Below are 10400 nucleotides of genomic sequence, written 5' to 3'. Positions count from 1 at the left end.
CCAGTTAAGTCCCCAGAGAAGGCAATGGCAACCCACTCCAGTGCTCTTGCCTGGAAAATCCCACAGATGGAGGAGCCTGGTAGGCAGCAGTCCATGGGGTTGCTAACAGTCGGACGCGTCTGAGCGATTTCACTTTCACTTTTCACTTTCATGCATTGAAGAAGGAAATGGCAACCCACTCCAGTGTTCTTGCCTGGAGAATCCCAGGGACAGGGGAGCCTGGTGGACTTCTGTCTATGGGGTCACACAGAGTCAGAAACAACTGAAACGACTTAGCAGCAGCAGCAGCAGCAGTTAAGTCCCTAAGCAAAGTTGAAAGGAAGGTGAGGAAAATCGATGAGAAGGTCTTCATTTGTAATACACAATAAACACCTGTCACCTGCACAGAAAACGCTGACTGTAAAAGGGCATCATGAAGGATCCTTGACTGTTGATTCAGCCTCCTGGTTGTGATATCCTGCTACAGTTTTATAAGATATTACCATTGTCAGAAACTGGGTAAAGGGCATATCAGAGGTCTCTTCTTAAAACTACATATGCATCTCCAGTTTTCTCAAAATAAAAGGTTTAATTTTACAAAAGTCTGCTGCATCTCGTAAATTATATCTCAATAAAAATTTTAAGTCAGCTGCATTTCCAATTAGTGCACTAAAAAGGACATGTTTAGTATGCAATTAGAAAAAATATTGATTGATTTGTTGATGTGGCTGTGCCAGTCTTAGTTGCAGCATGTGGGACTTTATTTGCAGCATGTGGGATATTTTTTAGTTGCAGCATATGAACTCTTAGTTGCAGCATGTGGGATCTAATTCCCTGACCAGGGACTGAACTTGGGCACCCTGCCTTGGGAGTGTGGAGTCTTAGTCACTGGACCACCAGAGAAGTCCCTAGTATGCAATTTGGGCTATTCTTATCTATTTTTTCCACACAAATATTAAAAAAAAATCAGGAGGTCAACTGAATTCAAATGTTCAGTTTTTAAATTATGAACATTTGAAAGTATATACAAAAGAAAAGAATATAAAGAAACTCCATGTACTTACCACCCAACTTCAAAAATTATCACCCTTTTGTTTACCATATTTTATGTTTGCCTTGCAACTTTTTCCCCTGGTGGATTATTTTAAAGCAAATCCCAGACATTATTTTACCCTTAAATAACAACTTTTTTAAAGCTAGGTGATCCCACGTGCAATGAATCAGTTCAGTTCAGTCACTCAGTCGTGTCCAACTCTTTGTGACTCCATGGACTGCAGCATGCCAGGCTTCCTTGTCTATCACCAACTCCCGGAGCTTGCTCAAACTCATGTCCATTGAGTCAGTGATGTCACCCAACTATCTCATCCTCTGTTGTCCCCTTCTCTTCCTGCCTTCAATCTTTCCCAGCATCAGGGTCTTTCCCAATGAGTCAGTTCTTTGCATCAGGTGGTCAAAGTATTGGAGTTTCAGCTTCAGCGTCCGTTCTTCCAGTGAATATTCAGGACTGATTTCCTTTAGGATGGACTGGTTGGATCTCCTTGCAGTCCAAGGGACTCTCAAGAGTCTTCTCCAACACCACAGTTTAAAAGCATTGATTCTTCAGTGCTCAGCTTTCTTTATGGTCCAACTCTCACATTCATACATGACTACTGGAAAAACCATAGAATAAAGGAGCTAAAGCTCCATAATTTCAATTCACTAAAACTAGCAATTTTCAGGCATCATGACATTTGTCAATGCTTCCTAGAAATGGAAGTAAGGGGGTGGGTAGCCATAGAGAAAAGCTATAAAGCAAGGATACCTATAGAGTGCGAGAAGCAGACTAATGCCCCCAAAGATGTCCATTTTAATCCCTGGAATCTGTGACTATGTTGTTAATGGAAAGGGGTGATTAAGATTGCTAATCAGCTGGTTTTAATATAGGGAGAGTGTTCTAGATTATCTGGGTGAGCGCATTGCAATCACTGGGCTCTTTAAAAATGGAGGAGGAAGTAGAAGGAGTGAGTCACTGGGAAATAGGACTGTGAAAGAAGGTCAGAGTAATGTTATGTGAGAAGGAATTGACCAAACATTGCTGGCATGAGAGGGGAGGAAGAGAAGCATGAACCAAAGAAAGCAGGTGGTCTCTAGAGGCTGGAAAAGGCAAGGGAACTTACACTCCCTTAGGACTGTCAGTAGGGAACATAGCCTTGTCAACACCTTGATTTTAGCCCGGTGGGATCTGTATTGGGCTTCTAATCTACAGAACTATAAGATAATAATATGGGCTTCACTGCTAACTTGGTAAAGGATCCACTTGCAATGCAGGAGACCCGGGTTTGGTTCCTCAGTCCGGAAGATCCCCTGGAGAAGGGATGGGCTACCCACTCCAGTATTCTTGGACTTCCCTTGTGGCTCAGCTGGAAAGAATCTGCCTGCCATGTGGGAGACTTGGGTTCAATCCCTGGGTTGGGAAGATCCCGGTATTCTGGCCTGGAGAATTCCATGGACTGTATAGTCCAGAGGGTCGCAAAGTGTCAGACATGACTGAGGGACTTGTACTTCATAAGTTAATAAATTTGTATTGTTTAAGCCAAGTCTGGTAATTTGTTAGGGCAGCGAAATAATATAAAACTACAGCAGAGAGTGAGATTGTATCACCCTGCTAAAGGGCTGCCATGACTATAGAATGGAGAAGAGAGGCCTAACTTTAAGAGAGGAGTTTTATTATGTGGGAAAGGGCTTTTTTAGAGGTCTGAATCATTTAACCAGATAATAATATAATTATCTGAAGTTGTTAGAGTGGAGGTTCAGTTTTCAAGTCCAGCTCTTGTGCTAAAAAGATGAGAAGGCAGTATGATATATTTTAGAAATGGGAAAAAGGAATGGACACTCACTGGTGGTAGAGATAAAACAGACTTCTGGTGTTTTGGATTCTGCTTTCCTTGTGTTTTCTGGGAACAGTTAGGGCTTCCCAGGCTTATCCCAGATGGGGCCTCTGTCTGGGGAGATTAATGGACCAACTCTGGACCATGAGCTCCACGTTGACCATGTGGAACAGAGATGGAACCCAACTGAGCTGATTATTTTGATAATGAGTGATTGGAGGAGTACTTAGGACTTGCCTGCTGTTGTTTCAACCAAAATTTATTTTAAATTCAATGTGAGATGTTTTGAGACTAACAGCTTTTCCCAGTTAAGATGCTTACAAGGTCAATTAACGAAAGAAAAACAAAACAGACTCCAGCCCGCTTACTCAACAACAAAATTTATTCAAAGAATCAACACCATAATTAGGGTCTATTAGTAATTTAGTTTCTGAAATTTTAGTAAAAAAAAACAGCCCTTCATCAGTGATAGGGAATTAATAAGAAAATTCTTAAGAACTCTTACAGAGATTATATTTCTGATTTTAAAAAATTAAGAAACTATTTCTAAAACTGGAAAATCCTGAAACAGTTTTCTTTTTCCTGAGCTATCCTCATACAAAAAGAAGTTTGTTTGCCAACAGAGTAGAGCTTTTTTATTTGAATCTGGTAAGTTTACTTTCTCCTTTTGAACTGCTTCCTACAATTCTGGGCAAACTTATTAGGGCATGGAAGTTAGACATGACAGAGGAACAGGAAGGGGAAGGGTAAAAGTAAAGGGAGATACGTTAGAGTTCTAGCATCAAAAGTTGTTTTTATATGTATTTATACATATATTTCGGAGAAGGCAATGGCACCCCACTCCAGTACTTCTGCCTGGAAAATCCCATGGATGGAGGAGCCTGGTAGGCTGCAATCCATGGGGTCGCTGAGGGTCGGACATGACTTGAGCAACTTTACTTTCACTTTTCACTTTCATGCATTGGAGAAGGAAATGGCAACCCACTCCAGTGTTCTTGCCTGGAGAATCCCAGGGACGGGGGAGCCTGGTGGGCTGCCGTCTATGTGGTCACACAGAGTCGGACACGACTGAAGTGTCTTAGCAGCAACATACATATATTTATGTTTAACACACATAGGTATGTATTATATATTATGTTGTATATTATATTTCATATCTATTACATATATTTATATTATATATAATATATACTATATATAATATAGATATACAGATACATAGAGGAAGAGGGAGCAAGTGAACTCTGCATTGATTAGAACTCTTTGGTACAAGTATCAAAAACCCATCTGAGCTAGAATGAGTTCATCTGTTCCAACAGATTTCTAGGCAGAGATGTACTTTTTTAAGGAGATTCACACTTACTCATATTAAGATTTTGCATCTCATCACTTCTTCCTTAGTAATCTCAGCATACATTTGGTGATAACGTACTCATTTGCCTATTCTTGACTAGCAACTGTTTATAGAGTGCCCGCCATGTAACGAAAGCATTCTAAGCACTGAGAATTCAATGAATAACATGGAAAAGATCCCTGCTTTCCTGTAACTTATGATATAGTTGGTGAGGGGAAAAAACGAGTTGAAAAAAATCACATTGAGGAGCATAGTGTAAAAGGAAAGAGAGGAAGGCGACTGATAATAGCAGTAGAGACTCGTTACAATGGGCAGGGAAGGATTTCTGAAGCGGTGACAGTTAAGTTGTACATAAAGGATGAAAAGGAGAAAATTATAGATGGAGTGGACAACATTCCAGGTAGAGGGAATGGTATGCAGAAAGAGTTTCGAGTTTTGTGTTTTTTTGACCGCATAGCTTGTGAGATCTTAACTCCCTGACCAGGGATTGAACCTACGCCCTCAGCAGTGAGAGCATGATATCCTAACCACTGCACTGCCAGGGAATGCCCAAGAGTTTGGAGTTTTTTATGAACTGGAAGAAGACTAGGGAGGCTGGAGTGTAATGAGATGAAAATGGGACATACGAGGAAGTGAGAGTGATAAGCAGGTGCGCCACCTTATAAAGTCTCTTAAACTATGCCACGAAAATTTGACTTTCCTCTGAGGGTCAAGCAGGAGAACGATGTGGTCAAATTTGTGTTTTAAGAGGATCACTCTTGCTGCTACATGGAGGCCAAATTAAAAGATGGCAAGAGCAGAAGACAGGAGAGCAGTTAGGAACCCATCAAAGTTGTCCAAGTGAGAGATGAGGTGGCTTGGACTGAGGTGGGGAAAGCTGAGGTTGGAGAGAAGGGGATGGGTTTTATTTATTTATAATTTGTATTGAAATATACTTGCTTTAAAATGTTGTGTAGTGTCAAGTGTACAGTAAAGTGGTTCAGTTATATGTATATAAAGAGAGTGGGTTTGGGATAGGTTTGGGAGGTAGATTGGACAGGACTCACTGATAGACCGGAAATGGTGAGAAAGACAGGAATTGAGATTCACGCTTGGGTTTCTGGTCTGAGCCTCTGGCTGCCTAGTGGAACATACCAGTTGAAATGATTTGGGTCCATGTAATAGAAAGCCTTGCTGAAATAAAAAGAAATGTGTGGGTTCATGTAGGTTCAGAGCTAGCACAGGCTTCAGGGTTCACAGAATTTCGCAGTTCTTGAGGAGTCTGGCTTACAGTTAAAGACCCACGTGGGATTTTTCAGGCCTGTCGCCTGGTCTGGCAAGCCTCATGGGGAATGTCCGCTTTCCCTCCACAGCCTTGGTGCACAGCCAGTGCCCTGCAGTCTGGGAGAGGGGGCTGCCGTCAAGGTCTCAGGCCTCAGACTCCTGTGCTTCTCTCTGTGCATTCCTAGCTCCAAGGCCTTCCATGAGAGGTCTCTTTACTCAGCAGTGGCCACAGGACTGGAAAAGGTCAGTTTTCACTCCAATCCCAAAGAAAGGCAATGCCAAAGAATGCTCAAACTACTGCACAATTGCACTCATCTCACACGCTAGTAAAGGAATGCTCAAAATTCTCCAAGCCAGGCTTCAGCAATAAATGAACCGTGAATTTCCAGATGTTCAAGCTGGTTTTAGAAAAGGCAGAGGAACCAGAAATCAAATTGCCAACATCTGCTGAATCATCGAAAAAGCAAGAGAGTTCCAGAAAACATCTATTTCTGCTTTATTGACTATGCCAAAGCCTTTGACTGTGTGGATCACAATAAACTGTGGAAAATTCTGAAAGAGATGGGAATACCAGACCACCTGATCTGCCTCTTGAGAAACCTACATGCAGGTCAGGAAGCAACAGTTAGAACTGGACATGGAACAACAGACTGGTTCCAAATAGGAAAAGGAGTACGTCAAAGCTGTATATTGTCACCCTGCTTATTTAACTTCTATGCAGACTACATCATGAGAAATGCTGGGCTGGAAGAAGCACAAACTGGAATCAGGGTTGCCGGGAGAAATATCAATAACCTGAGATATGCAGATGACACCACCCTGATGGCAGAAAGTGAAGAGGAACTAAAAAGCCTCTTGATAAAAGTGAAAGTAGAGAGTGAAAAAGTTGGCTTAGAGCTCAACATTCAGAAAGCGAAGATCATGGCATCTGGTCCCATCACTTCATGGGAAATAGATAGGAAAACAGTGGAAACAGTGTCAGACTTTATTTTTGGGGGCTCCAAAATCACTGCAGATGATGACTGCAGCCATGAAATTAAAAGACTCTTACTCCTTGGAAGAAAAGTTATGACCAACCTAGATAGCATATTCAGAGAAGGCAATGGCACCCCACTCCAGTACTCTTGCCTGGAAAATCCCATGGATGGAGGAGCCTGGTGGGTTGCAGTTCCATGGGGTCACTAGGAGTCGGACACGACTGATCGACTTCCCTTTCACTTTTCGCTTTCATGCATTGGAGAAGGAAATGGCAACCCACTCCAGTGTTCTTGTCTGGAGAATCCCAGGGACAGAGGAGCCTGGTGGGCTTCCGTCTATGGGGTCGCACAGAGTCGGACATGACTGAAGAGACTTAGCAGCAGCAGCAGCAGCAGGTAGCATATTAAAAAGCAGAGACATTATTTTGCCAACAAAGGTCCATCCAGTCAAGGCTTTGGTTTTTCCAGTGGTTATGTATGGATGTGAGAGTTGGACTGTGAAGAAAGCTGAGCACCAAAGAATTGATGCTTTTGAACTGTGGTGTTGGAGAAGACTCTTGAGGGTCCCTTGGATTGCAAGGAGATCCAACCAGTCCATTCTAAAGGAGATCACCTTTAGAACACCCTGGGTGTTCTTTGGAAGGAATTATGCTGAAGCTGAAACTCCAGTACTTTGGCCACCTCATGCAAAGAGTTGACTCATTGGAAAAGACTCTGATGCTGGGAGGGATTGGGGGCAGGAGGAGAAGGGGACGACAGAGGATGAGATGGCTGGATGGCATCACCGACTCGATGGACGTGAGTTTGAGTGAACTCCAGGTGTTGGTGATGGACAGGGAGGCCTGGCGTGCTGCGATTCATGGGGTTGCAAAGAGTCAGACATGACTGAGCGACTGAACTGAACTGAGACGTCTTTAAGGCACCTTTGCTGACACTTCCTTATCCAGGAAGGGGAAATACTTTTTCACTCCTAACTCTTTCCTCCTAGTCTTTTTTCCCCAGGGTCCGTAGAACAGCTGGAGCTTTCTGTTCAGTGAATTCACCCCCAGCATAGATGAATCTGAGCTAATCCACCTGACCTTGACCATTGCTCTGTTTCATGGAAAAATGGGAAGGTCTGGTTTTAACCTTTCTCACACTGTCACAGGAAGTGGTTAAAGGCTTAACTCGTCATTTTTTGCTTGCTGGTTTAATTGGCTACTTTGACGCCTGGCAGCTCTCACTCTCTTCTCTTTTTGTTGCATGTCATCAGATCAGGATATGATGTCTGGGACTACCAGGGCCAACTCACCAATGTCCTGAGTTAACAAGTGGAGTGGGGCAGAGCTGGAAGACCTACAGAGCTTTCAGGAGCTTGGCTGACTTGAGAGAGGCCAGTAAGCTTGTTCAGTATTATTTTTAGAATTCCACAAACAAGCTTTTTTTTGTTATGAGGATTATTGTACCTGGAAATAATTTTCTATGATAGTATGCTGTACAGACATCAGTAATAATTATTGTGTTATTCTCCTTGAAGCAGAATTCCTGCTAATTAGTTCTGAACACCTGAATTCTAGCCCTGCCTCCATTACATACTTTAATCTTTATAAGTCACTTAACCTTTATAAGCCTCGTTAATTGCTATCTGCCTATCCCATGTCATTATAAAGACTAAATGAGACAGCATATTTTAAAACCATAAATATTTGATCAAGCCAACTATTTAAACATCATATCAGTATTAAAAAAATATTTTAATTATTTATTTGGCTGTACCAGGTCTTAGTTGCAATATGTGGGATCTTTGATCTTTGCAGCATGTGAGATCTTTTTTTAGTTGTGGTACTTGGATCTTTTACTTGTGGCATGTGAACTCTTAGTTGCAGCATGTGGGATCTAGTTCCCTGATCAGGGATTGAAACCAGGCCCTCCTGCATGGGGAACGCAGAGTCTTAGCAACTGGGACCACCAGGGAAGTTCTCACATCAGTATTATAAGTTAAGAACTTTAGCAGCTTCCTTTCCCTTAGCTGCAAACTCCAGTTTATTTTCCACTCTCAAGCCACAGACTGCTGTGGACAGTTGGGTTTGAATGAGGCCTTGGGTTCTTTGGAAGTCACAGATCAGAGGGCTGCTGCACTGTTCAGGAGCCCAGCTCCGAGAAGTGTGTGGAGAGGAAGCAGGGATGAGCTGGAGAATGGTCAGGAAAGTAACTTGGAAGATGTGTGCCTTCAGACATTGCTGGAATTCTTGGTGGGGAAGATTGACTTAGCATTGTGAGAGTTTGGGGACTTCCTGGCCCCTAAAAGTCAAAAAAGGAGTTGTATAGCTGCCTCTGAGTTGGGAGACTGTAAAGAAATAGGGGAGCAGGAAGAGTTCCTCTAGATTCCTCAGTGGGGCTGGCAACCTGACTGCTTTTCTACCATTGGCCACTTGGGGATAAACACCTCTTCGCCTTCCACCATGGTTTGACTGACGCCATTTGTCATTTAGAGTACTGTAAAAGCCAGACTTGAATTACAAGTGGACGACTAGGAAAAATAGCCACCAAGGTGCTCCCCAGACAGAGAAAAGAAGTTCAGTTAGTGTTTCTGAACTCAGGTTTATCTGCTCGCTGCTTGAAAGCCAGTACTTGAGAGACAAGTGTTGGTAGGAAAGGAAAGACAATTTTATTTAGGAGGCCAGAAATCTGGGGAGAATGCAGACATGTGTCTAAAAGCCAATTACTAACTGCTGAGCTTCCAAAGGGAAGTTTTTAGGGGTGTATAGGCGGAGAGAGGAGGCCATGTGCAGAACAGCATAGTCAGCTCTGACAGTCACCTTGAAATTGGTCTTGCATTGGTTTGATCAGTGCCATCTTGATTGTTTTAAGTACAGTTAATCTTCAGTTCCAGGGTTGATTGTTCCCATCTCTTTGAAGTTAGTTCTCAGAATTGTGTAAGATGGAGAAGTTTATGTCATTACTAGTCTGGTCGTTGTGTAGTTAGCTTTTTCCACCTGATCAGAGTTTCAGTATCTACAAACAGCTCAAAGGATATAGCTCAGAATATTATCTGTAGCCCTTGAAGAGAAACTAAAAGTCTTTAACTTTGTTCAATGGCTAAATCATTATCTTGTCTGTTTGTTTTCCTTTGCTTTCACGTTTTCTTACTTCTCTGATTAAATTTAATCTTTGGCTAAAGTTTTTCTGCAGAAAGAGGCAAGTAGAGGACATGGGGAGTGGAGTCTATCTCAGGAAGGCCCCTGGGGTCCTTCTTGTGACAGTAGAGAGAATGCACACCCAGCAAGACGGAACTGCTGAAGGGGCTCTCCAACATCCTTATTAATCCTCTACCCAAGCTGCCTGCATGCCTCCATTGTCAGGCTGTTTAAGATGGCTCTTCTCTTGCTTCTTGTACATCCCATGCTTGTCCAGTTTCTGTTTCACTCACACGACAGTCCAATCCTCTTAAATATAGACCTTAATTAGTCACTGAGCCCACCTGATGTCAATTCTACCTACAAATGGTAGCCTCCTTTGCCTCCTGTCATGTCCTACCTACCATCTGTTGCACGTGGTAGGGTCATTTCAGGGTCACTTGTGTAAGATCCTCCTGTCCAAAATACCACTGATGCTTCTGTTGCTGTCTCCAGGGTCGTCTTTTGGTCTTGAGGCTGAGCAACCACAAGACTAGCATCTGGTCATCATGCAATTAACTTTTTCCACCTGATGAGGGCTTTTTCTGGTCACCAGAGCCTTCCTTGTTGCCCATGTGGCAAGCTGGGGTGATGACCCCCAGGGCAGTCCTGAATAAATATCTGATGGAAGTTAGTATCAGTATCATCTTTCTCACCCCTTGAGTAGGATAACCCTTGAAGTGTGCTTCATGCTGGCCTTCAAGGTTCTCCGGTAGGATTAGCTCCAGTCAAGCCACAGTACTATATTGATAAAAATCCTTTCATTGGCTTTCTTCCCTTTCTTGACTCACCTCCCTTCTCTGCC

This window comes from Bubalus kerabau, chromosome 10 (genome assembly GCF_029407905.1).
Source record: "Bubalus kerabau isolate K-KA32 ecotype Philippines breed swamp buffalo chromosome 10, PCC_UOA_SB_1v2, whole genome shotgun sequence".
Lineage (NCBI taxonomy): Eukaryota > Metazoa > Chordata > Mammalia > Artiodactyla > Bovidae > Bubalus > Bubalus kerabau.
Note: the sequence above shows the minus strand (reverse complement) of the source record.